Source organism: Chinchilla lanigera, unplaced genomic scaffold (assembly GCF_000276665.1).
Source record: "Chinchilla lanigera isolate Chin_1 unplaced genomic scaffold, ChiLan1.0 scaffold00071, whole genome shotgun sequence".
Lineage (NCBI taxonomy): Eukaryota > Metazoa > Chordata > Mammalia > Rodentia > Chinchillidae > Chinchilla > Chinchilla lanigera.
The window spans coordinates 10,190,795-10,217,995 of record NW_004955472.1 but is presented as its reverse complement, the minus strand read 5'-3'; the positions used below and the strand labels follow the sequence as shown (position 1 = coordinate 10,217,995).

Here is a 27,201-nt window from a genome sequence, read left to right as displayed (position 1 = left end):
TACTCTTTGTGTGAATTGCTGGTTCACAGTTATCTCCCCTTTGCTGGGAAAAATGTGAGCTTTTGGTAACCATATCTGTTCTCTTGATGTTAAATTTATGACCATAGTTTGTTGACCCAGTAGTTGGATATGATTGAAACAAGGTTAATCAGATTTTCATCTTTTATGAACTAGAATTTTATGTGTTAGTCTATTTTCTACTGCTATGATAAAATATCCAAGGCCAACTACTTTCTAAAGCAAAAGGTTTAGACACCTTACAGTTTTGAGGCTTAAAGTCTAAGATTCAGCTGCCCATTCATTTGGCTTCCAGTGAGAATCCTCTTTGCTACATGATGTCATAGTGGATAGCACCACAATGGTAAGTGTGTGTGGGAGAGGGAGACATCACATGGTGACAAAAAGTCAGAGGGACCAGAGTTGCTGTTTTACAACACCTCACAAAGCAGGGAGTACTATGAACCAGGGACCTTGAACCAGGAAGCACTAATGTTCATTTCCTGTGAGGACCCTGACCTAAACACCTCTCAGCTGTCGCCACCTCTTAAAGATTTCACACCAGCTCTGAGCAACTGATTTGAAGGTAACCGTATGCAGTGGAATTACAATGGTGAACTCCTACCATCTTGTCTAGTGATACTCTGTGTTATCTCTAATGTTTTATTGAAGAATTATTTTCTTATTCTCTTTAATGGGCTGAGCAATCTTTCATTCTTACATCTGATAATCTGAGCAATGTATTTGAGGATAGTGATATGCAATGTAATAACCACTGTTGATTTGTATAAATTTGTTTTGAGACCCTGTATTACTTTGAATGCTTTGCTTTGATTTGTTTATGTTTGTGATACTGGTACGCAGCTACTGTTCTATTTTTTGTTTGTTTGTTTCTCATGTACTACACTCTTTAAAATAAAAAAAGATTTCCCACCACCTTCCTTATATTTTAATATCAGGAAACAAACTGGCAACACATAAATCTTTGAAGAATGCACTCAAACCATACTGCTTGGGACAGAGAAACACAAGTAGACTAAGAATTGTTAGAACTGAGTCATATTAATGACAGTCAACAGAAAGTTTTCTTTAATTTTCTCAACAAGTATACAACAAAAGCCTCATATTTTTAAGTGCTAAGCTAAAGGCAAGAAATAAAGGACAATGAAATTAGACATAATATCCATTTTCAAGCAATTTATACAATACTGAGAAATTTGAGTGCTAGAGAAAGACTAATCAAACACTTGAATAAAACTATGAACTGATATAAATAAAGAAATGGAATATAGTTCTATGATAACAAATAACTGTATGTAAGGCAAAGATTTCAGGTTGGAAAGACTTGTACAAAGCAGTAAAATTTGTTTTATTATAGGAACATTTACTGTATTAAAAGCACATTACACAGACGGAAAGAGTGTTTTTGGTTAAGGAAGACATTTCAGGGAGAAAAACAACAGGACAGGCCCTAGGGTACAGCAGGGACGGTGTAGTAGTGTGCCTCGAGACGGAGAGCTGCGCAGTGGAAGGTGAAGGTGAGCTGATTTCCTCCTTATATGGAAATTCCTTTTTTTTTTTTTTTGGTTTTTCTCCTGTACCGGGAACCAAACTCACGACCTTGTGCTTGCCAGGCAGGCGCTTTTGACGCTGAGCTAAATCCCCCGCCCTCTGATTTCCTCCTTATAAAAGTGATGGCGTCCAGCTGAAGGATTTTTATCAGATGTCTAACACGATCGGATTTATGGGCAAATTTAGTCACAGGGAAAAAGGGGAGAGAGACCATTCTAGATATTCAGCGAACAAAGTAAAAAAAATGATAAATTCACTAGATTATAGAATAAAAGAGCAAATTGGTATGGAACAACGTACGATTTTTATGTGCCCATTTGAGGCAGATCTGACGGCAATGGAATTCGTTTCTGGTATAGGTGATTTGTTATGTCAACTCTGCTCGTTCATATGAGACTAGCAAATGATGGTGGTCAAGGCTTCTTAATTTCCTAGTCTCCAGATGAAATTCATGAATTATGAAGGGACCCACGGTGAAGCAGAGCGCCATCTGGTGAACATTTACGTAAATAGCAGGTACCTATTCCCAGAGGACAGATACAAAACCTAACGCTTAACAGAAAATGGTTAAATTCCATTGAACATTTGAATAAAGCATCACACGTAATACACTTGACATCATACTGGAATTTAAATCACAGTATAATAATACTGAGTATAAAAGGCGTGTACACTTGAATGTCATACTATTAAAATAAAATATGTTAATGACTTTTATGTCCTGTTCTTCCACCCACACATATACAGGCGTATCTTAATTCAGGTGAAAATTTGGAGTCAGTTCTGCTATAAGAGTTTTTTCTTTCTTTTTAACAAGTCAGTTATAGTTCCCAAATGAGCTTTTCTCTCTCTCCTCTCTTACTCATCCCCTTCGCCTATTCCTCCTCCTCTCTCTCCTCTTCTCCTTCTCTTCCTCCACCTCCTCCTCCATCTCCTCCTTCATCTCCTTTCCACTTACTTCTCCATCTCCTCCACATGCTCCTCCACCTCTACTTCCTCCTTCACCTCTTCCTCCAACTCTTTCTCCTGGACCTACTCCTGCCCTTCCTTTTCCTTCTCCCCTCCTCCTCCTCCTCCTCCTATTCTCTCTCTCTGTCTCTCTCTCTGTCTGTCTCTCTCTCTCTCTCTTTCTTTCTCAGTTCCTGCTGGGTATGGGATCCAAAGCCCTTTCAGGTCAAACAAGCACTCTGCCATGGCACTGCATCTCCACTCTTTTCAAATTTGTTTTATTTTGAGACAAAAATCTCAATAAGTTGCCCAAGCTGGCCTGGAATCTGTGAAGTTCCTGCCTTAGCTGAGTTAAATTTTTTCAGTGTCAGCTAGGTTTAAAAAATCAAATGTTCTTTGAACAATTTGTTCATCCATTCTAGCCACTTAATAATCATAGTTATACTTGAGCACTTGCTATGGTATGGCTCTGTTCCACTGATAATGTGACAGTGAAAAAGTGTGAGAACTCATTATTATGGGATTTCCCAGAGAGGAGACAGCAAATGGCAAGTAAAATATATACTATCCCACAAAAGCTTAAGTGCTGAAAGGTAAAATTAGATAAAGAGGATAAGTAGTGGCAGAGAGGCAGGGTGTTGTCATTTTACACGTATGTCAGATTTCATTTAAGAGAAACTTCAAATAAGTAAAAGAACAGTGTAAAGAAACATATATGTGTGTGTAAGAAGCATATCTACAATACAATTATATTCACAGTCATATAACAATTATTATGTAATATATAATTATATAGGAATATGTATAATTATGAAAGGAGATTTATTAAATAGGCTTATAAGCTTTAAAGGAGGGGAGGCAATGATGGAAGATTCAGTAATTTCTCAGTCCAAGAAGCAGGAGTGTTCAGAACATGGTGAAGGATATAGCTATAAGTCTGAGGCTTATGGTGCAAAAGCTCCAGGGAGAGTCACTGGTATGCATCTCATTGAAAAGCTGAAGAAAATGGAGTCAGTTGTTCGCAGGCAATGGCAGCAGCAACAGATGCACCAGCTCAAGCAAATCCAAGTTCTTACTGCAGGACAGCTTCTTCCTGCTTCCCCTTTCATTGCATCCAGGGTGCAAACCTACTGGATGATGCCACCCCCACATGGTCAGGGCAGGCATTTCTCCCTCAATTTGCTAACCGACCTGAAAATCATCTGCAACCCAGGTTTGGCCCTTCCACAACCCCGGTGAACACCTACTATTGTAAAGTGCCGTTGAGCTATAAACCAAGTTCTTTCCAAAATTTTAAATTTTGAGGCAATGCCTTAATAAATGAGACACTTCACAGACACCCCAAAGGTGTGCTCTAGTAATCTCCTAGGTGTTTAAAACCAATCAAGTTTACAATAAAGATCAACTGTAACATTTTAAAGTAGCATCTCATGCAGAAGGACAGCAAGTACAAAGGCCTTAAAGTTGGAAAGAGCCTAGTTGTGGTGGTGCAAGCATACGAGAGGAGGCCTCACAGGAGAGGAAGCTGGAGGGCGGAGGTCATGGTAATTTTTGTGTTTTATTTTGGAGAAATTTTGGAAACGGAGTTGTCTAAGAAGACACAGCTACAACCATCAACCTTTTAATAGATATTTTCAACATTTAAAATATTGGAAAGAACTTGGTTTAATTTTGGAAGAACTTGTACAGAGATGTGTTCAAGTCTCAGGCCCTGTTATCGGGGTCTGGGATGTTACCTGGAAACGGGATTTTGCAGAAGTAAACAGATGTGGTCACACCAGGTGGGGATGGACCCTGCTCTAATGACTCATGTCTTTATATGAATACCTTATGAGGATACAGAAGCAGACACAGAGAGCAATACCATGTGAGGACAGAGATGGCAGTGATTCATCTACAAGCCAAAGAGCACCAAGGATTGCTTCTACAGAGTAGAAGCTTAGAGAGTGATTCAGAAAGATTCTCCCTCAAGCCTGTGGGAGGTATCAGTCCCCCTGACAGCTTGAGTTGAGACTTCTACCTCCATAACGTGCATTTCCGGTGCTTAAGCCATCAGTTGGCAGCACTTTGCTATGGCCACCTTAAGAAACCGGTGCATCCAAGGACCGAAGGGTACTGGACCTATGTAGTGTTTCTCTTTAGTGGTGCAGAGACCTGTGGAGTAAAGTGGGTAAAAAATTCCCAGTCAGGGAAAAAACAGAAGTATTCAGCCCATCTTATAGGCTGAAAATTAATGATTTTATCTCAGTAACCAATGTTTCAGCCAGAGAATAAGCAGCCTAAAAGACTGGTTTTGCATGTATGTGTAGGGGGTGCATAGTAAGGACAGTAAAGAGGTGCTGTTTGTAATGCAGAGTAGCTGAGTTGTACAGCTGTCAAACTGGGCCTTAAAATTCCTCTTGTAATATATGTGCTTCCCTTCTAGTCTGTTCTTTTTAATTGTAATAAGTCAATTGTTGGGAAGGGGATAGAGAGGTGGAGGGAGGGGGAGAGAGGTCAGGGGAAGGAGATGATAAAGAAGAACTGGAAGAAAGGGAGATAGAGCCTTTGCACATGGGAGGTGGCCCAGGACACAGAAGGAGCATGGGGGGCTACAATTAAAATGTGCTATGTATGTGCACCAACACCATGCCATAAATGCAATCCTTAGGCACTGCAAACATGTACCGACAAAAGTAAAAATAAAAAAAGAAGCAGTTTCTTAACTAAGCAAGATGCTCTGTAATTATAAAATGAAATTTAAAACTCTGAAAAAAATAAGTCAATTGTTAAGAGACACAGTGCTGTTTTCCATAAGTTTTGGTTTGGACTTGGTAGTGAAAGTTTCACCAGAACTGTGGAAATACTAGGCTGTGGCTCAGCGTTTCTACTATGTGATAATGGAAGTAAAGCGCGCATCCTTGCCTTGTTCTTGAATTTAGAGGAAAAGTTTGTAGCTGAGTAGTTGAGTGTGATGTTCTCTGCAGACTTGTCGGATGTGGTCTCCATACATTCATTTATGTATACATTCATAATGTATTCATTAGTATGTGGTCTTCATACATTCATCTGATTTGTTGAGAATTATCATCATGAAAAGAGATTGAATTTGTTCTATGCTTTTTGTGAACCTATTGAGATGATCAGATGATTTTGTCCTTTATTCTGTTCCTGTGTTCTATCACATTCATTGATTTTCATCTGAAGGAAAAATTTCACTTGATCATATTGTATATCTTTTAAATGTGCTAGCAAATTAAATTTGATAATATTTTACTGAAGATTTTTCATTTATGTTTATTAGAAATTTTGGTCTATAAGTTGTTCTTATAATATGTGCTCTTAATCAGGACAATTCCAGCCTCATAAAATGAGTTTAGAAGTATTTCCTTCTTCAGTTTTTTGGAACAGTTTGATATAGATTGGCACTTTTGTCGTTAAAAAATGTTTGGCAAAAATCATCATGAATCCATCTGGTTCTAAGTTTTTCTTTCTTTGGGAGTTTTTTGATTATTAATTCAATCTCCTTGCTACATTTATCTTTCCTACTGTTTTTCTAGGCTCTATCTTTTTTATTCCCTGATCTTTGTTATTTTCTTACTGCTAACATCGGGCTCAGTTTGTTTTTCTTTTTCTATTTTTCTTATGTGTAATGTTATGCTGTGGAATTAAGGCTTTTCTTTGTTTCACACAGTAGGCAATTGTCACTACAAATTTTTCTCCTGGAACTTCTTTTGCTGTTCCCATAAGTTGGGATATGTTGAATTTTCATTTTCGTTTTTCTCAAGATATTTATAATTTCCATTTTGAGTTCTTCTGTGGTCTATTGTTTTTTAGGAACATATTTAAACTCTACATAATTGTGAATTCTTCAATTTTTCTCCCATTTTTATTTTTTGATTCCTATTATTGTAGTCAGAAAAGATACACACTATGAATGCAATCTTTTAAAATCTGCTGCCAGCTGATGGGGTGGTGCATGCCTATAATCCCAGCACTCGGCAGCTGAGGTAGGAGGATTGTTGCAAGTTCGAAACCAGCCTGGGCTACAAAGTGAACTCAAGGCTAGCCTGAACTGCATAGTGAGATCCTGTCTCAAAAAGGTTTATAAAAAAATTGTGCACTTGAAAAGAATATGTTATATTAACACTGTTGAGTGGAATGTTCTGTATATTACTTTTAGGTCTATTTGTCTAGAATGATGTTAAAGTTTTCTCTTTCCTTCTTGACCTTCTGTGTAGATGATGTTTCCAGTGTTGAAAGTAGAGCATTGGTATCCCTTACTGTTGCTTTATGGTGGTCTATTTCTCCCTTCATAACATTTATTATTTGCTTTGTACCTTTGGAAGCTCTTAAATTTTATATGTGTGAGTGGAGGAATTTCCTCCTTCAGTTTTTGTGGAAGTGTTAGAAATGGTTCTGCACTTACATCTCTTATGTATATATGTGAGGAGCCATTGAAAAATGTGGTACATATTCAATAGAGAAAAAGACACACTGCCATTCATCTCCCTCAAAATACTCCCTCCTCATTTTGAACACACTTATCCCTTCATTGTTGCTTTCTGAGTCAGTTAACGGAATCTGTTTGAAGCAAGGGAGGTTAATGACAATGTTTTCTGTTACCATAATAGTTTTTTAAAAATATGAGCATTCACTATATTTTTAAATCATGCACACGCACACACACACACACACTATATATATATACACATAATAATGAATTAGATTCTCTTTATCATTGTATAAAACTCTTGTCTCTTATGTCTTGTTTTTTCAACTTAAAATCTATTTGGTCTATGTGAGAATGTCCATTCCTGTTACCTTTTGGTTATCATTTGAATTAGATATTCTTTGCAAACCTTCCCTTTCACCCTGTATGTGTTCTTAAACTGAGTGTCCTCCAGGCACCATGTTGTTGGATTTTTTTTTTAGGGGCAGCTACTCTCTATCCTTAGAGTTGCAATTCTGATGTCTTTACATTTGCAGTAATTACTGATGGGTGAGGAGTTACTCTTGGTACTGTGTTGTTTGTACTCTTCCCTGCTTCTCTTCTCCTAGCTGTCTTTCCTTGTGATGTGACCCTTTTCCTGTAAGGTATACTTTGATTCCTTTATTTCACAGCTTTTATATCTATTATAGGTGCTTTTTTCTTATTTGTGTTTACCATGGGGTTTTTAAAATCTTTTTATCAGTACAATAAACTATCTTATGCTGCTATCAACTCCACTGGTGTGGGAAATCTAGTTTTTCTTGTCTTCCTTCCACAGATCATATTGTTAGTGTTACAATTTACAACTTCATGTTATGAATTTATTAACAAATTATTGTAGTTATAGTTAATGCTTTTGTCCTTTAACTTTTATTCTACAGCTGAAAGTGATTGTGTTCCGAAGTACAATAATATTCTACATTTGGTTATACATTTACCTTTACTGAGGTTTATACTTTCACATTTTTCATGCTGCTAATTTATGTCCTTTCATTTCAGCTTAAAAAATCCCCTTTAGTACTTTTGGTGGGGTGTGTTCGCAGCTTGTGTGTGTCTATTTATGGGCTCTTTATTTGTGACACTTACCTACATGGCTATTCTTTTTCCTATACCATATTATCATAATTACTTACCAACATTTGAATTTGTGTAGTATAAGTCCTTCAAGTTTAATTTTGTTCTTCAGTGTTGTAAGCTCTTTTTTTTTTTGCCCTTACACAGACTTTAAAATCAGTTTGTTGAGATCTATGAAATTTTATCTTTATTTAAATTTTTATTTTGATCAACAAATAGAAGTTGTATATGTTTATGAGATGCGATGTAAAGTTTTAATATAAAGGTATTTTGTGAAGTTATTGTGTCAAGCTAATTAATAATTTTTGTCTCACATATTTATCCTTTTTTGTAGTTAGAACACTTAAAATCTACCTGTAGCAATTTTGAAATTAGCATTATTATCAATTTTGACTTTGTCACCCAATAGATCTTGACACTGATTCCTCTGCCACTGGAACTTTAACACTTTGGTCAACTTTCTCCCATTCCCTTCACTGACTTTTGCCCAACCCTCTGTCACCTTCCATTTTACTTTGTACTTCTGTAAACTCAAGTTTTCTTTCCTTTTTTTAATGGTAACGGCACTTGCTTCTTTTTTTTTAAAAGCAGAATGAGTACCTCCTTGTGTGCATCCGCCACAATTTAAGTCTATTGGTTGGTACCTGGGGTGATTTTTCACCTTGGCTGTTGTGCATAATACTGCAGCAAACTGGGGAGCATGGTTCTGTCTTTTATATGCCGATTTTAACGCTTTGTGTCTGTAGGTAGAAGTCTGTTCATACCTTATTAACTTTGTGTTTGGATGATCATACCTAGTATTAAAAGTAGGGTATTGAAGTCTCCTACCATCATTGTATTGCTATTTCTCCCTTCATGGCATTAATATTTGCCTTTTATATCTAACTCTACAATGTTGGGTACATAAATATTTATAGTATTTGTATCTTCTTAATAAATTTACCCATTTTGGGTTATATAATGACTTTGTCTCTTTTACAGTTTTCTAAAACTGAACTTTTTTTTATAATTATGTATATAATTAGCACTGTTCTTCTTAGGCTTTCATTTGAATAGAATATTTCTCTTCATCCCATTTTCTCAGTCTGTGTGTCTTGAAAAATGAAATGAAGCCTGCATAGTTGTTTGTTGGACTAATTTATCTTGGCATCATGTGTTTGGAGATTTAATCCATATACATTTAAATTAATTATTGATAGATAAGGGCATATTACTTTTATAATTTGCTTTCTAGTTTTTTATATATTCTTGGTCCTTTTTCTCATTTTGTCTTCCTTTGAGGTTCAGTGATTTTCTCTACTGGTATGCTTTGATTCCTTTTGCTATAGAAGTTTGCTTTGTGATTACCATGAGGATTAAATAAAACAAAGCAGGATATATCAATCTGATAATAACTTAATTCTGATTGCATATAAAAGTTTACTATTTTACTCCTCTATTTGTGATTTTGATATCTAAATTCACGTCCTTTTTTGTTTTGTTTTTTTTTTGTTGTTTTTCTCCGGTACCGGGAACCGAACTCACGACCTTGAGCTTGCCAGGCAGGCGCTTTGCCGGTGAGCTAAATCCCCAGCCCCCAAAATTCATATCCTTTTGTAGTTGATGTCCTTTAAGAAATTATTGCAGCAATACTTGTTCAGTAGTTTTGTGTTTTACTCCACATATTGCAAAATAAAGTGCTCTATACACCAATAATACAATAGTAGAGTATCCTGAACATCTGTTCATTGTACCATTGATTTTGCACTTTTGTGTTTTATGTTATCAATTCATTTCAGCTTAAAGAAATGTTAACAGCTGCTGTAAGGTAGGGCTAGCTCTGATAAATATCCTTATCTTTTGTTCCTTTGAGAAATGTTTTATTTTTACCAAACTTTTTGAAGGACAGCTTTGTCATTTGAAGCATTCCTGATTAACAGTTATTTTTTCTTTAACACTTTAAATATATTATCACATTCTCTTCTGGGTTAAATTCACTGTTGATGATATTATGACGCTCTTGTATAGGATATGATTTTTATCTTGTTGCCTCAGGATTATTTCTCTTTATTTTTGATAGTTTGACTGTGATGTGTCTTAATGAACTACACTTTGGGTTAAATTTGATCAGAAATCTCTGTCTTTACTATACCAGGATGTTGGCTTCTTTCCCAAAATTTGTGAAATTTGTAACTATTTTTTCTTTAAGTAAACTTTCTGACCATTCTGTCCAATTCATCCTAGTATTTCTGTTGTGTAGAACTTAGTTCTCTTGATGATGTTTCATAATTACTGCATGGTTTATTTATTGCTTTTCTTTTTGGTCCTTTGCTGAATACTTTAAATGCCTTGTCACTGAGATTCTTCTGTGTGATTGAGTGTGTCATGTAAGCTTTCTATTAAATTTTTAATTGCAATTATTGTATCTTCATTGAAAATTTCTATTTTAATGTTTCTATTGTCAAGCTTCTTGTTTTATTTGTGCATTATTTTCCAAATTTTACTGAAACTATTACTTATAATTTCTTGTAGTTCACTGAACTTTTTAAAGAGGAATATTTTGAATTATTTCATAAGTCTCCATGTTTTAGGGCTTGTTATTGAACTTTACTCATCTTTTGAAGTGGTATTATAATTTTGATTTTCATAATCTTTGGTTTCTTATATTAGTGTTTATGCATGTGAGGAAAGAGCCCCTTCTTCTGGCCTTTGAAGGTGTCCTTTATCAGGATTGGACCTTCCTTATTTATTCTAGTGTAGGATACTTGTATCATCTGTGAGTGACTATAGCCAGGCAGAAGTTGGTGTTGGGTTCTCCAGTTATGCTAGGCTGCTTCTGAGGTTCATTAGGAAATGCTAACTGGATTCTGTTTTCAGAGAAACAAGAGGCTCTGGGCTCTGCAGTCAAGTAAGTGGAGCTTCTGGGTAGGCAATGCCATCATCTCTGGTTGGATAGCTCATAAGCTCTGTTTCCTGGCTTAGCAATATCACTATATTCTGAAGTTGGGCAGGGCTTCATTTTTGGCTGAGTTTATACGTAGTCACTGGTCAGGGCAGGTAGTTCCAGAGAATATGCTCTAAAGAAATGTATAGTTGATGATTCCCTCCACTCCTAGGTGAAGACTTGGGGGAGAACCTGAGGTTGATGAGTCACTGTTTGATCTCACAGGGTGAGCAGGGATAGTCAGCTGGTCATTATGTTCTGCTGAAGAACACAGTAACAGGTGTGTTGGTTTCAGTCTGGTTCCTAAGTTCGGGGATTTATCACAAAGGCGCTCTTGTCTGTGGGGAGTTATTCTCTGATATTTCCACAGGAAGCTGTGAAGCTGCACACCTCCTATTCCATTGGGGACTGCATTGAGAAGAACTGACATTTTAAAATATTGAATCTTGTAATGAAGTAGCACAGAGTACCATATGTCCTGGGATTTCACTCATTGCCATTGCCTTTCCTAGAAAGAAAGGGCAGCATTAAATCGTGTGGGGGCTGGATGGCGGATAAGGAATTCTTCTCTTTGGGCATATTGAAAGCCTTATTGCTGAGGTAAAATGCATTAAGGATACTGTCGGAAGTGGAGGATAAGTTGTTTCTGATGGGAGAAACATGTAGGGGCTTGACAGGATGACTTGAAGTAGGGGAATGGAGAACTACAAATTGCTAAATATAAAACTCTAACTTACTTTTGAGCTATGTTGTTAGGTTTTTTTTAACCTTCAAGCCTTTGATAATGTTTCAGTAAAAGTGATACCTTGGTTTCTCCACAGAGAATCAAGAAAACTTTTGTCTCATATCTGGTAAAGGAATGAAGTCAATCATTTTTTATTTAGGTCAGTGACTTTGAAATCCAGGGAACACTTGACAATGTCCAGAGGCAATGATGGTCATAATCTGGGATGAAGGGAAGGGAGATGACTAGTATCTATTGGTTACCATCCAGAGACACAGCAAAAACCATAATTGTTCACAATAAAGAATTATCTGATTAAATATGTCAATGATGCTGAGGTCGAGAAACACCAAATTTCTAAGTGATCCTTGGACTTTTTGAAACAAATTGTGATCCATATCTTTACAGGAACATACTGCATCACAAATTTTGAAGTACAAGTTGTAAAACTGGCCACCTGCACATGTGTGCATGCATGTGTGTATGCCCACACATACGTACATCAGAAATAAGCTTTCTTGAAATTATCTAGTCTATCATTGATTTGGCAATGATATTCAGAAATTTTGTCACATCTTGCCTCATCCCTGCATGAAAACGTGCTAGCAAAGTCCAAGTGACAGTTGTGGTCACAAAAAACAGGACCATCCTTACTGTTTTGCATTCAGTGTTTGGTCTTTTAAAGCTTTTTAAAAAGAACATTATTGATCAAGTTATGGCTTTATGTTACACTGTGTCAGGATAGTTTGTGCTATGGTTATACATATTGATTTTTAGTGATTGACTATATCTATTTCAGCTCTTTCTGTAAACTGGTTATAAACATTCCTCAAACAGTTTTAGAATTAAAGATAAAACATTCTTTAGAGCAGGACCTTCTAATGAAACCCATTCTTACATTCTAATCAACAGAAGAAGAAAGATTTTTCTTTTTCCCAGATGGTTACTGGAATTATAAGTGTCAGTCTATTTTTGTTTATTTATTGATCAATTTGATCTATCAATAAATCAGTTCATTTCATGGTCTAATTTTAAGGAAATTAGGGCAAAAAGGCAGCCTTATGTTTTCTGCTTCAGTTTCTGTGTTTATTGTGACAGCAATGTTAGTGAAGGACTTTTATAATTATTTAGAAATTGAGAAGAAAATCTGGAACTAATAAAAGTCTCCTTTTTCCTCCCTGCCATGAGATTTTCTTTCAGGATGAGTAGCTCCAAATGCTCTATTAAAGTAGTTTGGGAGGCCATAATGTGACTCTTCGGGTAGTAAAGAAGCTGCTGTCATGTGACAGGTCTCCCATGGATAACCATTACCTCCTGTCAGTGAGAAATGTGAAGATTAAAACAGTGTCACCAAACACCGACACCATCTTGTATTTTTTATTTAAGAGATGCTGAAAGATTTCCTGCTGGCTGATCAAATATGTGAGCAGCTGGCTCCTGACCGTAATCTGTCACTTGCAGCACATTTCTGACTGCCCATTTAAGATCGACATAGCATCCCTGGGACCTTCAAGCTAGTCAAAGAGGCAGAAGAACTCACAAGGAAGTACAACGTTAGCCAAAACCCTGGGTAGTCCAAGGGCCCATTAAATAGTTTACACTGAGTAGATAGGGTGAAGGCAGAGACTCTGGGACAAACTATTTTTATTAGCCACAAATTATAATTCCTTGGATTGAAGTTGTGTCACTGGGAATCTAAATTTTTTATGAGTGATTAAATGAATTATGTGATAGCTGTTTGTCACCCAAATAACACAAACAGTGGTCTGGAGTTTTCCGAAAACGATGTCTTAGATATGCTACCTTATTTATCTAACTGTCTAAGAACCTCTCATCTCTTTAAGAGATTTATAAGTAAAAAGGAGAATGGTTATTTCATTCTTTTCTTATGACCCAATATTAATCCAAGTCTCCTCTATCAATCAGCAATTGGAGTGCCAGTTTGGCTGATATCCTTGTAATAGAAAGTCTCATTTGAGTTGATTGATCAGCTGGATAAGTTAGATAAAATGCAGTCTGCTTTTATTCATCTTTCTGTTTAATAATGAGCTGTCTGGGATTTCTACTCCTTTGATATATGTTGTACTCTAATAAAAAGCAATCAGCTGCAGAATTCACCCAATTCTGTGCTCTTGATTCCTTGATAACATCTAGACTTCCTTGTTTATTATTGCATGGTTAAAATACTCTTGTTTGAATCAAGTACAAATAGAAGCCTCTTTTAAATTGAAAATTTCCAAAATGTTGGGATCCCATTCTCCTCCAAAATAGAAGTGACCCTCTTTGGCTGCTTTCCCAAAGTCAGCCTAGAAAATTGCCATCTGCCTTCGCCCAAAATGAGACTGGGAAAGTAGGTAAGAGCTCATTTATGACATGCCTTATTTTGCCAAGATATAATGCTTGGATCCTGTCCTATGTGTCTGTGATCCAGGTGAATGTTTTAAGAGGGGAGTAATGTGATACATTTCTGACTGAAGTAAAAAACTGTGATGATGAAACCTGAAAGCCACTGTCTGAGGCAGTCACCTACAGGCTTCCTCAGTAACTGAAAACACACCACCACATTTAAAATCTCATCTCCGCATTTGTCAGAATATAATACCATTTTAACGATATGGTACAATTTCTTTCCCCAAAATGATATTTGAATCCAGAGTAGGAGAGACACCTAGGAACACATATTTTACTGAAATCTCATGCTAATTATGCAAATTACCATTTTGTCTTCTACTTTAATCCACATCTATTTAAGTCACTGTCACTGATGGAAAAATTTGCTTTATAGAGGAATATTGAAGAATATGAAAGCAATAAAATGAGTCATAAGTGTTTAATATGATAAATAAGTAAACACCTTTGAAGACTCACATTACATGTACGATTATAGCTTTTGATTAAGACTTTTGATATAATTAAAATAATTTGAAAATACTAGTATCTTTCTGTACATGTCTTGCTTCCCAACAGTATTACAGGACTGGAAAAGGCAAGGTTCTCTCTTTATACATTTTAATCCTCCTTAGGTACAACACTGTGCTTGTGTAAGGAGCTTTGCAGAAATTGCTTGGTGATTGATGAATATTTCTTTTTTGTGTTTTTAAAAAATCATTAACTCTAAAGTAGGTGCTACTGAAGATTTAAAAAGGCACAATGTATAATCACTGCTCCTTAGATGTTACACTGCCCTCAAACCAAGTAGAATTGAGAGACACTTGTACTTTAAGGTCACACAAAAACAGGAAGGTTGGCCTCTTTCTCTAGGAAAATATGAGGATATTTACAACAGCCAAAACTTTTGAGGGGTCACTGTGATCCCAGTGAAATTGTATTTGTGTCTATATGGCACAGAGTTAAATTTTATTTAAAAACATAGCATTTTAGTGTGTCCATTTAATATTTAAAGAGGTCATAATAAAATGTACAATCCAAATTAGAATCTCTGTAAGAATTTGATTCCATTAGTCATAAAGAGGGCTGATTTTCATGCTGTTTACCATTATACCTGCCTTCTACATAGTATTAACTCAGCAGTTAAGGGTGCAAGAAGAACAGTTGAAAAGAAGTTTATAGGGGATTGGAAATAATTTTCCTGAAGTAGAAATTTTCCCATTCACCATCCGTCAGGAAAAGGCAAGAATTCTTTGGAAATTGCTCTCTTTGCTGTTGATGTAGGCTAGGATTTACTTAAGTAAATCTTGAGAGAATTTCAGGTCCTTTTCCAAACTATGCTGGAATGTTTGCTGTCTTTCCCAACCTTATTGGGTTGTGTAATGATAACTTTCAAATGAATCGTTATAATACAGGGACATGTCCTACAAATTTAATAATGGTCACCATGAGCAGTAGTATGCAATAAGGTTTCCTCAGCAGGGACATATTCTTTCTGGAAGGGAAATTTAATTATGTAGCTCGACTACTGTGTAATTCAAATGCTAGCTATTGCACCTCTTTTATGCTACACAATGCTGTTCATCGCAGACAGAAAAGCAATGTCTTTATCACCCCATAGGCAAACTCAGAAAGCTAAACTGCCCGGCGCTTTGCTTATACTCAATTGTTGAATTAATATCCAGCTCTTTAGCCATTCCTCCCCCGTAAATGATGTTTGGAAGAAGAAAGCAGTAGGGATTTTAATTATGTAATGATTTTATGCCACTTCTTTCCGTTGCATTTCATCCTTTACTTTTTACAAATGCAAGGGATTAGAAAGGGAAAATACTATGGGGTCAAACAAGCTGGCATAGAGGGAAAGGCAGATGCCCTAAAAACCTCCCCACCAATACCCCTGAAGCAATTAAAAGAATTCTTTGAGATTCTGAGAAAAAATGACTGTATAAGCCCAGGTTGTTGTTATTACCATGCTGGTATTCCAAAGGGTATAATTAACCCATCAAGACAGCAGCAACTCCATGGGATGAGATGGTGAGGTGGAAAGGAGAAGGTTGGAAAAAAAATACTACTGAGATGATAGGCAGCGTCCAGTGGATTTACCTTTGAGATGCTCAGCTTTACCTGACCTTCCTCAAACGATGAGAGCAGGAAGTAAATCGAGATCTTAAGGTGAACTTGCCCAGCCCATTGGAAACTAGTTAGGTTGGGTTACTGGGATCCTTAGAAGCTATATCAAAGGATGTGCACAAATCTGTTATTTTTCTACATATTTGAGCCTTGAGTAGTAGAAAAAGAAATAAACCCAAACTTAAAATCTATGGACTCTTAGAAATACTACTTGAATTCTGCCAGTTCCTGACTGCATGGTCCTAGTCTTCATACATATGTGGGAGATAAAAAGGTAGCTCCTACCTACTTAGGTCCTTACTGGGATATCCTTTTGATTACATAAGATATGAAATTTGAAAATATTTTATTATTTATAAAGATCAAAAACTATGTGACAATATTTTTACTCTTAGTTAAGGAAGGAATGGTGCCTAGTATAAAATTAAAGTCTCATGACTCTTACTTCCTGTAGAATGGATGGATATATATCCTATCCTTTTTTGCTGAAGAGACATAGTGTTAATTTATTTATGTTGCCATTTTTGGTGGTAAATGTCACCTGTTTCTTTTAAAAACACATGCTTACTGGCCTTTCTTATAAGTTGCACTTCTAGCTGCTGAAATAAGACCAAAGGACATATATGTGCAGGCTTAGATTGTTTTGGATATTATAAATGTCATATGATTGTAGTACTTTTTTGTGTAAAGTGGATGACAAAGCAAGGAGTAGTTTAACATGGTCCCATGATCTGAGAAGCTGGTTTGCTGAGCTTTTGGCTATGACAGTCTTCGTGGTCAGACTACATTGTTAATCTGATCGTGGCTTTCCTGCTTTAAACTGTACACTGAAAGCTTTCACCCTTAGAAAGTAAAGTGCAGTGTTATTGGTACTGCACAAGGCTCACAGCTGGAGTCCTTAACTATTTCAGACACTCTCTGCTTTTTACTTCTCAGGCTTCATTAATAATTTTTTGTAGTTCTTTAAGAAAATATTGTCATTTCGGTTTTGCTCTTTTGCACATGCTGTTTCCTTTGCTGGTCATACTCTTGCTGCTTTGCTTTCCTGGAAAATACATACTGATTCTTCAAGGACAAGTTCAAGAATCTCCCCCGGTTTGAAGGTATATTCTGTGAAGTGCACCTACTCTGCGAAGTACTGTTTCTCCCAGGTGGAATGGTTCTCTGCCTCCTTCCCTCTGCATTGAACCTTGTACAAAATTTTATTATGACACTAGGTGAAGAAAAATTTCCGAAGTCTGAAGATGAAATTCAGAGCAGTTTTTTTCCTCTAATCAAAGAGACAAACAAGAGACTTGACAACAGGAAAACAGGAAGCAAGCTACTCCCACCCTCTAACCCTGTACAGTGGGGAGGAGAGTGTTCGTTTCTCACCGCTCCAGGCTGTGTGCGCATTGATGTCGAACACAGTGTCACTCAGGCAGGGACGCTCAGCTTCTCTACTGGCACATTCCCGCAGGTGCAGTGACACAGCAAGGGCAGAACCGTGTGTCACACTTTGGTAAGTTGCTCCAGGGAGAGTGTAAAAACACCTGGGCTGGCATAATTGCTGCTCTTACTGGGATCAGCGGGGGCTTCGGGAGGTGAGTCCCATGTGTATGTAGGTAATCCAGGGATCGTCTTATTTTATTCTCTCTGTATTATCCATGTATCTACATATTTGAATTATTCACTCCAATATAATTCAAATTATTTCACTTAATACAGTTCAACAGTTTCATCCTAATAATGTAGAGCCTCAATAATTTTCAGTTATTGTACATAAGGAGACCTTGTGACAAGGAAAAAGTCCCTTGAAGTAGCATTTCCTTGAAAGTCCTGAGTTTTTAAAGAGAATTTTCCTGGAAACAGCAACAAATACAACTGCATATCTTTATCTCAAATTGGACTGAGTGTACTGGACTATGTGTATCTTTCAGTTCAGTTCTCAAATTCATTCTTGTAATGCCACCTGTGATGACAGGGCTGATTTTCTGGTCAAGGATATTTCATTTGATTCAAGATGTGGGTTTGTTTCAAATCCCAGAGGACCAGGGAATACTTCTGGGAAATCAGTTCAGTACATCTAAATCTTTTCACAACACTCTTGTGAAGAAGGGCAGATATGATTGGGGTTAAGTATTCTGCAATTCAGGGAAGTCACCTCAAAACTGAAACACTGAGAGAATGCATATTCTTTTTCTGACCTCTCAGCTTTTATACCTCCTCTTGAAAACAAAGAGTTTTATTGAGAATGAATATATAGTTACATGCCTTGCGATTTTTTTTGGCAAACCTGAAGATCTAAGTGTATCCAATTGTTTAAAGCAATGATGGATTTCTACATTATGCAATGACAAGTTTCGAATGGTTTTATTTTCATGTGAATTGTTCGAGTTAAATATTCCAAGTTTACCTCCTTGAGAAGGTACAACGGAGAAAGTCGGCCTGTAATTTAACCTTGAGAATTGAGAGCAATTTGAGAAGCTTCCCTTCTACAGCTATTTACCTCTCTAGTTGTAAACAATACTGCTGTTCATTGCTGCTTCACAAGAGATAACTTTGCACAAGGAATTCTTCTAACTGACCCAAACTAAATGTAAATGAAACCTCAGCACAGTATTATACATTTATGGTACAAGAATGAGATAGCTTCTATAATCCTGTGTGTAAGTGGTCAGAAAACTGGTTATCCTATCCCCAGATGAAAATTAGGTTGGGTCTATTTCGCTTTGTGCATTCCCTTGCATTTTTGTGTTTTAATTGGTTTTATAGCTATCTCTTAGACAATTTCTTCTCTGTAAGCAAATATTTGGAGTAATCTACCCATTTTCATGATTTTATTGCCAACTAGTGAAGATGACTAGCAAGTAACATCAGCAGCTAAGATGACCCTCAAGAGCTTGAATTTTAATATTTGTTTTCTTGACTTCTCTACATGGATAGCTCACAGGAATCTCAATTTCAGTAGGTCCAACAATATACTCATCATCTTGCCATGATCTTCCAGTGAGTTTTATCTGCTGGATATCTTCTGTCAGGAAATAGGACCAGCAATCAACTATTTGGCCAGCCAGTCAAGTAGGAGCACCATCCTTCTTCCATATGCTTTGCTCTTACTAACCAGACTGCTTCCTATTTTTCCTGAACCAGTTGTTATTCATCAGTCTTATTTATAGCACTTTATTGAGGACCCTACTGCACAGAAGTTTCTCAATGAATAAATAAGTCTAATCCATGAATTTTTAGAATTGTAGAAAGATAAACTGCCTTTCCTTTAGAATTCCTTGGTATCTTTTGCCGCCAGTCATACGATCATTCCTATGATCCTTAACCCTGCATTATTTTTAGTAATACAATTTGATTGCATTTTTTGGCAAATGTGGTTTATCATTTTATTTTTAATTTTTATTAATTGTGTGAATGAAGAGTATGGTAAACTTCCAGATTTTTGTGATGGGAAAGCAACCCTCTCCTGAGATTTAACCCCTAGTTAACCCCTTTTCTATTTATAAATACTTTCTGGTCTTTAAATGAACAGCATACTAAATTAATTGCCAAACTCCCAGCTGCAGGAAAAAAAGCTCATTTTCTAGCATACTTACTGTTAGAGGTTGTGTTTAGATGTCCCCCAAGCCTCATGTGGTCATAAGTGAGGCTTTTCCAGAGGTGGCTGGATCTAGAGTACGTGGTGCTGGAATTGATTCATAGTGCAGTCATAGGATCAAGGGTAACAGGATTAAGGATGTGAGTGCTACCCCTGCTACATAGCCTGGATAAGACATAAGGAATAGAAAGAGCTGTGGTTGTCCTTTGTTGCTTTGCTATCTTCTACCTGCCATGAACTGTTTCTTCTCTGCAATGACCATCTGCCATGCCACCCTGTCTTGGAGCCAGTGATTATGGACTGAAGCCTCTATAAACTGAGCTAAGTAAGCCTTTCCCCCTTTAACTTTGTTGGGTGTCAGGCATCTTGTCTCAGCAATGAGAGAAAAATGACTAAGGCATTTCTGTACCTACTCGTATGCAGCCACATAATCAGCTGTTGGACAGAATGATTGTACGCGGTGGCTGTGTTTAGCAGCAAGTTGTAACTTCTATCAAGGGTAAAGAGGTTTTCTTTCTGTGTTGTCACTTTTTAACTTTCATTGAACTAAACAGGGAACAGTCTATGAGAGGTAAGTTTCTTGCCTTCTGCTTTCTAATCTATGAAAAAAACCTTTTTAATCAAGGCAAAGGAAAATGAACAAAATTAAAACAAATCCAGGACAGGTAAGTTCGAGAAGAACTTTAAGAGAGACTTTTGTCAGCTCTTATGCCTGGTAGTCTTAAAGTGATCATGTAATTTGGGAAGAACGCAGAGTCCAAAATTCTCCTCAGTGTGCTAATGTAGCTATCTAGTCCCATGTAAGTCTGATTTTAAAGACTAGATTGTTACAAACTAACAGACAGAGACCTTGGATCTCTACTTTCCTACTTGGAATTGTGAAGAATCAAATGCACTGATATGTGTCACTAAACAACTTTCCTGGAAATTAAAGAACCATTTAGAGTGCTTTCTAAAAGTTTGACATTGTTGATGTCCATTGTATTTTCCTCTCCATTTCTTCTTGTAATGATTTTCTGGAAACTCTGGGTGCATTCCTAGTGGCTTGTCTTGGTATTATCTAAGTAATTATTTCCTTCCTTGTTTCTAATATCTATAGTAATTCTTCACTTTTTTCCTGTTTAATTAGTCAGAGCCCCTATTTTAAATCTTAATAGTACATTCTCAATCCTCAATTTTATTTTCTGCTTTATAGAATTAATTTCATTTACTTCCTACTTTAGGTAGGCATCCATTATTTCAAAAATTAACAATTTTAGCACACATATTGTATATATATATTATATACACATAGAAATATAATATATAAACACATACATGAGGTGTAATAAAAATATGGAGAATGTTTACATTTAAAAAATTATAACAGTAAGAGACACATTGTTATTAATTTCCCACAAATTACTATTCCTTACTTTGCACATGTTTGTCCCTTCACTTTTTACACTTTCTGAAAGAATTCATGAGTATTTTTAGTTGCACTATCCTGGCTATCTATATTTAATTTTCATGGTCATTTTGAGTTGAGGAAGAGCCAGAAGTCACACGGTACTAGATTTGGTGAATAAGGTAGAGGAAGACATAATGTAATGTTTTTAACGAGTCTGTCTTTCCATGGGATGGAACTCAGCAGCACCTTTCACATATTGCAAAGACATGAAAGAAGACTTCCAGAGGTGCTTCAGAAAGTGGCAAGAAGGACAGCATAGATGTATTTGGAGCAAGGGATGAGTATTATGAGGGAAGTTAAGAATAATCCATCTTTTGCTGCAATAAATTTTTTAAAAAATTAAACATTAACCATGCTTTTGATCATTCCTTGTATTTACATATTACAGATTAATATTATATACTGTTAATATTTTATAGTTATGAATATCTATTTATATTTATAAAGAGATCACATATACAAATGAATATTGTCTTGGTTACTTTTCTCATTCCTGGGATAAAATACCTAACACTCACAAGTTAAATGAGAGAAGGTTTATTTTAGCTCAGTGTTCTACAGCAGTTTTAGTCCAAAGTTAACTGTTTCCAAGGTGCGGGGAAGGGCATAGCAGAGGAGAAACTGTTCATGTCATGGCAGGCAGGAGGCAGCAAACAGCAGACCTCTGTTTCCTTTTCTATTCCATCATGTTACAAGCCTATTGATTGGTGTCACCCATAGCCAATGTGGGGCTTCTGTCTTCAGTAAACTCATTTAATCACACCTAGAACTATGCTTCATCAATCAACTGACTAACCTAGTATCACACGCCCTTCCTCTGGTATTACGTACCCATGTTTCAGCCGTTTCCCAAAACCCCAGCTGAGAAAGCATGAGGATTTGAGGGAAATTTTAGATATAAACTGTAACAAATATAGTGGGTACAACTTTCCACATATATTTCATCATGATCCTAGCTTACCCTGTTTCTTAGTAGAGCATCTCTAAGAAGAGTGCTATACGGAAGATGTTTTAGAAAATGCCATCTATTTTTTCATTCATTCATTCACTAAATCAATACTTATGTGTTGGGCACTAGAAATACAATGGAAATTAAATTAATAGAGAAAATTCTATCCTTATGGAAATTACATTTTGATGGAAAAGACAGTAAAAAAATAAAGCAGGGAGCAGAAAGTGAGAGGAAAGAAGGAGAAGTAAAAAATAGTTACACATATTTTATGTACATGTACTAAGTCCTGACGGTGATTGTGGTGCTGGATTAACTAACGGTCAACTTGGAACATCCAGCTGAACTGAGGTAACATGATTTTGGATGTGAAAGACCCACCTGAGTATTGTTGCCAACAGCATAACAGGAGAAATGGAGAAGAAGATGGCATGCTGCAGTGCTGGTTTTCGTGATATGAACTCAGTTGTTCTCATCCTCAGAGGAGCTCAGGTCCTCACTGTTGCTAAGGGTGGCATGGTTCTCTTCAGGGCAGCACAGTTCACTACATTAAGCATTGCTTCCTGATGAGATCTGGGGTGGGGAGTTTCAGGGTGGTATGGTCGTAGACTAAGCATTGCTTCTGGCTACATGTAGCTCCCTCAGCCTGCTGGCACAAAACTTTCACCCCACTGGTGCAGACTTTCTGGCTTCCACTGATCTTTGGGGCCTTCCAAGTGCAGATCATTAATACAGACTTGCATAAGACATTGCTGTAGGCTCTAGACCTCCAGCTGGATTTGTGCAGGACATTGCCTTGGGATGCAGGTCCTCAGTAGGATTCTTTGGGTCTGTAGTGTGTGGACAGATCTCTTGCACTCCTCTGCATTTGACTTTTTGGTTGGATATTATAAAGTAATCCTATGAATTGTGTGTCCTGTGTTAAACCTATTCCCTTGGAAACCCTAACTACTACAACTGTAATCACTTATTAGTGTATGCAAGCATACACTAATAAGAAGGAAAAAGAAAATTATAAAATGTATTAGAAAGTGATGGGAACTGTGGGTGACAGGTGAAGGTACCAGGAATGGGACCATAGTTTGAAACAGAGATCGTGAGAGTCATCTTAGAAGGAGTAATGTTTGAATGGAAATTTGAAAGGCAATAGCGAAAGCCTTGCCAATGTATGGGTTCTGTGAAGTACTTCGAGAAGGAAAGAGGAAATGCAGAGGGTTTAAAACTTTAAAAGTTGTGAAAAGGCCAAGAAGGCCAGAGCATGGTAGGTGGGAGGCAAGTGGTAGAGCTGAAGAGGAAGATACAATGGAGTCAAACTGTATAGGTTGTAGGCTTTTGGCTCTTTCTCTGAGCAGCTGGAGGCCTATGGGTATGGAAATGACATTACATCACATATTAAAGTGAATAATGCCAGATTCTAAGTAGAAAATATAGGTTGGGGGCAGTTACAGTTTGTGTATAGATGTCCTTCCAAAGCCTACGTAGTCATGAGATGGGTGGGTTTTTTTGGCAGCTAAATATAGTTTGTGATTGGTTCATTGTCTAGTGCTGAGATTGGGGGTGTGAACGCTACACCTGTCCTAGGGGAGATAGCCTGCATACAGTATAAGGGAGGGAAAGCCTTGTCTCTCCCCTTTTGCTCTTGTTCTTTTACTTTCTTCCACTGCCAGGAGCTGTTGCCCCTCTACTATGCCACATGCATTGGAATCAGTTGATTATGGACTGCAACTTCTACAAACTGTGAGCTAAATAAATCTTTCCCTCTTTAACCTTGGGTGTCAGGTATTTTGTCCCAATGATGAGAAAGGTAACTAAGACAAGGGCATTTGTAGAAGCAGGGAAACTTGTCAAAGGTTTTTTTCAGTAAAGTGGTGTTATTTTTCATTTTATTATTTATATATTAAATTATCAATTTGAACTTGTTTAAATAAGTAATACATTTACACAAAATAAATTAGTGAGCAGAAATAATGAAAACCCAGCCATTTTCACTCAGCTTTCCTACTACCCAATTGCCCCTCCTTCAGGCAGTTACTTGCCCCAGTATAAAAATGTGTGATTTCTCATCTCTTCACATATATGTATGCATGTCTGATAAATTCCTGGAAGTGTAGTTCCTATAGATAGGAGATATATGCACTTATAAATTGAGGCTTGATATTGCCAAATTAGTGTCTTCTGATATATCAATTCACAACATCATCAACAGCATATAAAATTTCCTTTTCTATAAACTTAACAAAGGTATAAATTTTATCCTGATCTTTCTATACCAATTGTCAGAGTAAGCTAACATTTACTAATTTTATTATTGTTTATTACTACTACTACTTTTACAGTAAGAGTACTTCAGAGACTATTTTAAAAAATGGCAACATGTCAGAAAAATTTGATGTGCCTAAACTTCTCTTCAGATGAAGGTTGATTATTTGAATTATTGTAAAGACATTACAATTGACAGGAATCAACAAAGAAGAAAATTGATACAGTTGTTATTCTCAGACAAACGTTTCTAATTGTATTTTCTCTGGACACAGTAGCAAATACCATATTATTCTTAGTCTTTATGCTTTCATCAAAAACATTTAAAAGTATCTTATTTCACAAAACACACATACACATACAGCGAGAGAGAAAAAGAGGAGGTGAAGAATTCTGGATGAATAATGAGGATAAATTGATGGTTCATGTTGAGTCAAGTAAATATTTGATACATTTAAAAGGCAAATGTTTCATTCTCACTAAAGTACCAAGAAAAAGTTAAACTTTGAAAGTTTAAGATCTTATAAAAATACAGCTTTAGTAAAGTGCATGCAGCATAAATGTTGTAGAGAAGTTCTTCCATTGCTTTGTGGTGTTCACAGTTTCTCAATTTTAAAGTCAGAGGATTTGCTTCTGTTAGGTAAAGAGTCTCAGAATTTCTCCAGGTTTGCTTCTGTTATGTACTTTTTCATGTGAATAGCTTGATTTGGAAGCAAAATTTCAAACAGAAAATAAAATTTTCTTGAAAATTTACAGAATAAGGACAGGTGGTTTTTAGAAGCAAAACAATTCAAGTTTAAGCAGGTTCTTAATTAAGAGCTTTTAGAAATATATGTAGTAAAGACTTTGTAGAATCTATGTGGTCTATACAACTGACCCTCCATATTTCTGGGGTCTGCAGCTGTAGTTTCCATTGAGAATGGAAAATACTAAAATAATTGCACCTGCACAGAATATATGGACATTTGGGGGATATTATTGTTTTAAAACACAGGATAACAATGACTTATAATATACTTACATTTTGTTAGGTGTTATAAGTAATGTAGAGACAAGTTAAAGTGTACAAGAGGCTGTGCATGGATTATATAGAAATACTACACCATTTTGTATAACGTACTTGAGCATTCATGGATTTTTAAATCCAAGAGATGGTGTCCTGGAACCAAATTCCCCTGGATGCTGAATGACAAATGTATTTGTTGAACAAATTAAAGAACTAAATGGGAAAATAAAATAAAAATATGTGGAGTGCTTAGGAAAAGCTTCTCAACTGCTCTAGATTTCAACTTTCTTATGTATGAAGTGAAGATAACAACAGTCTTTACCCTGTAAGATTATTTTGATGATTACACTATATGTATAATGCCAGCAAAACATTTTATCCTTTGCTAAGCTCATAGTAAATGCCCAATTAATATTAACTGTTGTTATGACAATTTTCTTTATAGTGATGGCAAGAGTTTCCTAACTTTTATTAATCTTTCATTCAGATTCCATTGAGGGAAACAACATTTATTGGATAATTCATGTCTTTGTAGTAAATATTATCTTCAGAGATAGGACCAGTAAATTTTAATTTCCTCTGCCAGATTTTCCCAGTGTTTTAGTTGAATGGTTTAATTTAGGTTTCCATGCTCCAATATTGTAGTTAGTAGCAAGTACTTTACACTCATGTCATTAGTATTTGAACAAGCTACAGTATTCAGATATTAGAGATATTAGAGAGTTTCACTAGACAAGATAGTAGCAGTTCACCAGTATTCAGCAGACCTTACTCAAAATGCTTTAAAACTTACATACATCTTGCCCATGTTACTGAACACTTAAGTTTAGCAAATAAAATTTTCATGGACTTTAACCTAGCTTAGCCTTTCAGACAACTCCAAAAAAATGTATAATTTGAGCATTTTGCACTGTATAACTATCTATTATAAACTTATGATAGTTAAAATGGTATATGGCAGATATTAAATGAGTATTTTCCTTTTATTTATTTATTTATTCATTTATTTTTTATTTTAAGAGAGTAGTATATGAGAAACAAACAAACAAAAAAATTGAACAGTAGCAACATGCCAGTATCATGAACATAAACAAATCAAAACAAAAACATTCAAAGTGATACAGGGTCTCAAGACAAATTAATACAAATCAACAGTGGTTGTTACACTGCATACCGCTATCCTCAATGACATTGCTCAAATTATCAGATGTAAGAATGAAAGACTCAAACCATTAAATGCTCAAAACCATTAAAGAGAAAAGGAAATAATTCTTCAATAAAAAATTAGAGATATTAGAGAGTTTCACTAGACAAGATGGTAGGAGTTCACCATTGTAATTCCATTGCATACTGTTACCTTCAAATCAGTTGCTCAGACCACCAGACACAAGCATGCAGTCGATCAGAACATAAAAAATTGTGAGCATTAACTGTTCATTTCAATACACCATCAGACAACAGCAATACAGTCATCACAGCTATTCATATATATATTTATATTTTGCTTTCTTTCTTTCCTTTTACTTCTTGCCCTCATCCCAGTCATTCCTTCCTTTGAGGAATTTCTTTCCCTTTCCTATCATCCACTGTACATTTTGAGCTTTACCTAGCCTTTCAGGTTCCTACACCAAGGAGACTATATGATGGTTACATATGTGGGTCCAATTTATTTCACTTATGAGTATGGTCTCTAGTTACATCCATTTACCTACAAAAGCCTCAAG

General features: G+C 36.2%; 1 long non-coding RNA gene across 3 annotated transcripts in view; it reads left to right on the top strand.

Annotated features, from left to right (window-relative positions):
- The first annotated feature begins 385 nt into the window (after positions 1-385).
- The window catches only part of LOC102029503, a 69,264-nt gene continuing 42,448 nt past the window's right edge, over positions 386-27,201 (top strand). For 2 of the 3 annotated variants that reach the window (XR_263564.2, XR_001237066.1), the window contains exon 1: positions 386-583. This is a non-coding gene — a long non-coding RNA (uncharacterized LOC102029503). Of the gene's footprint in view, positions 584-1,375; positions 1,536-27,201 lie in introns of all 3 variants that reach the window. The other variant, XR_001237067.1, reaches the window with a different exon arrangement.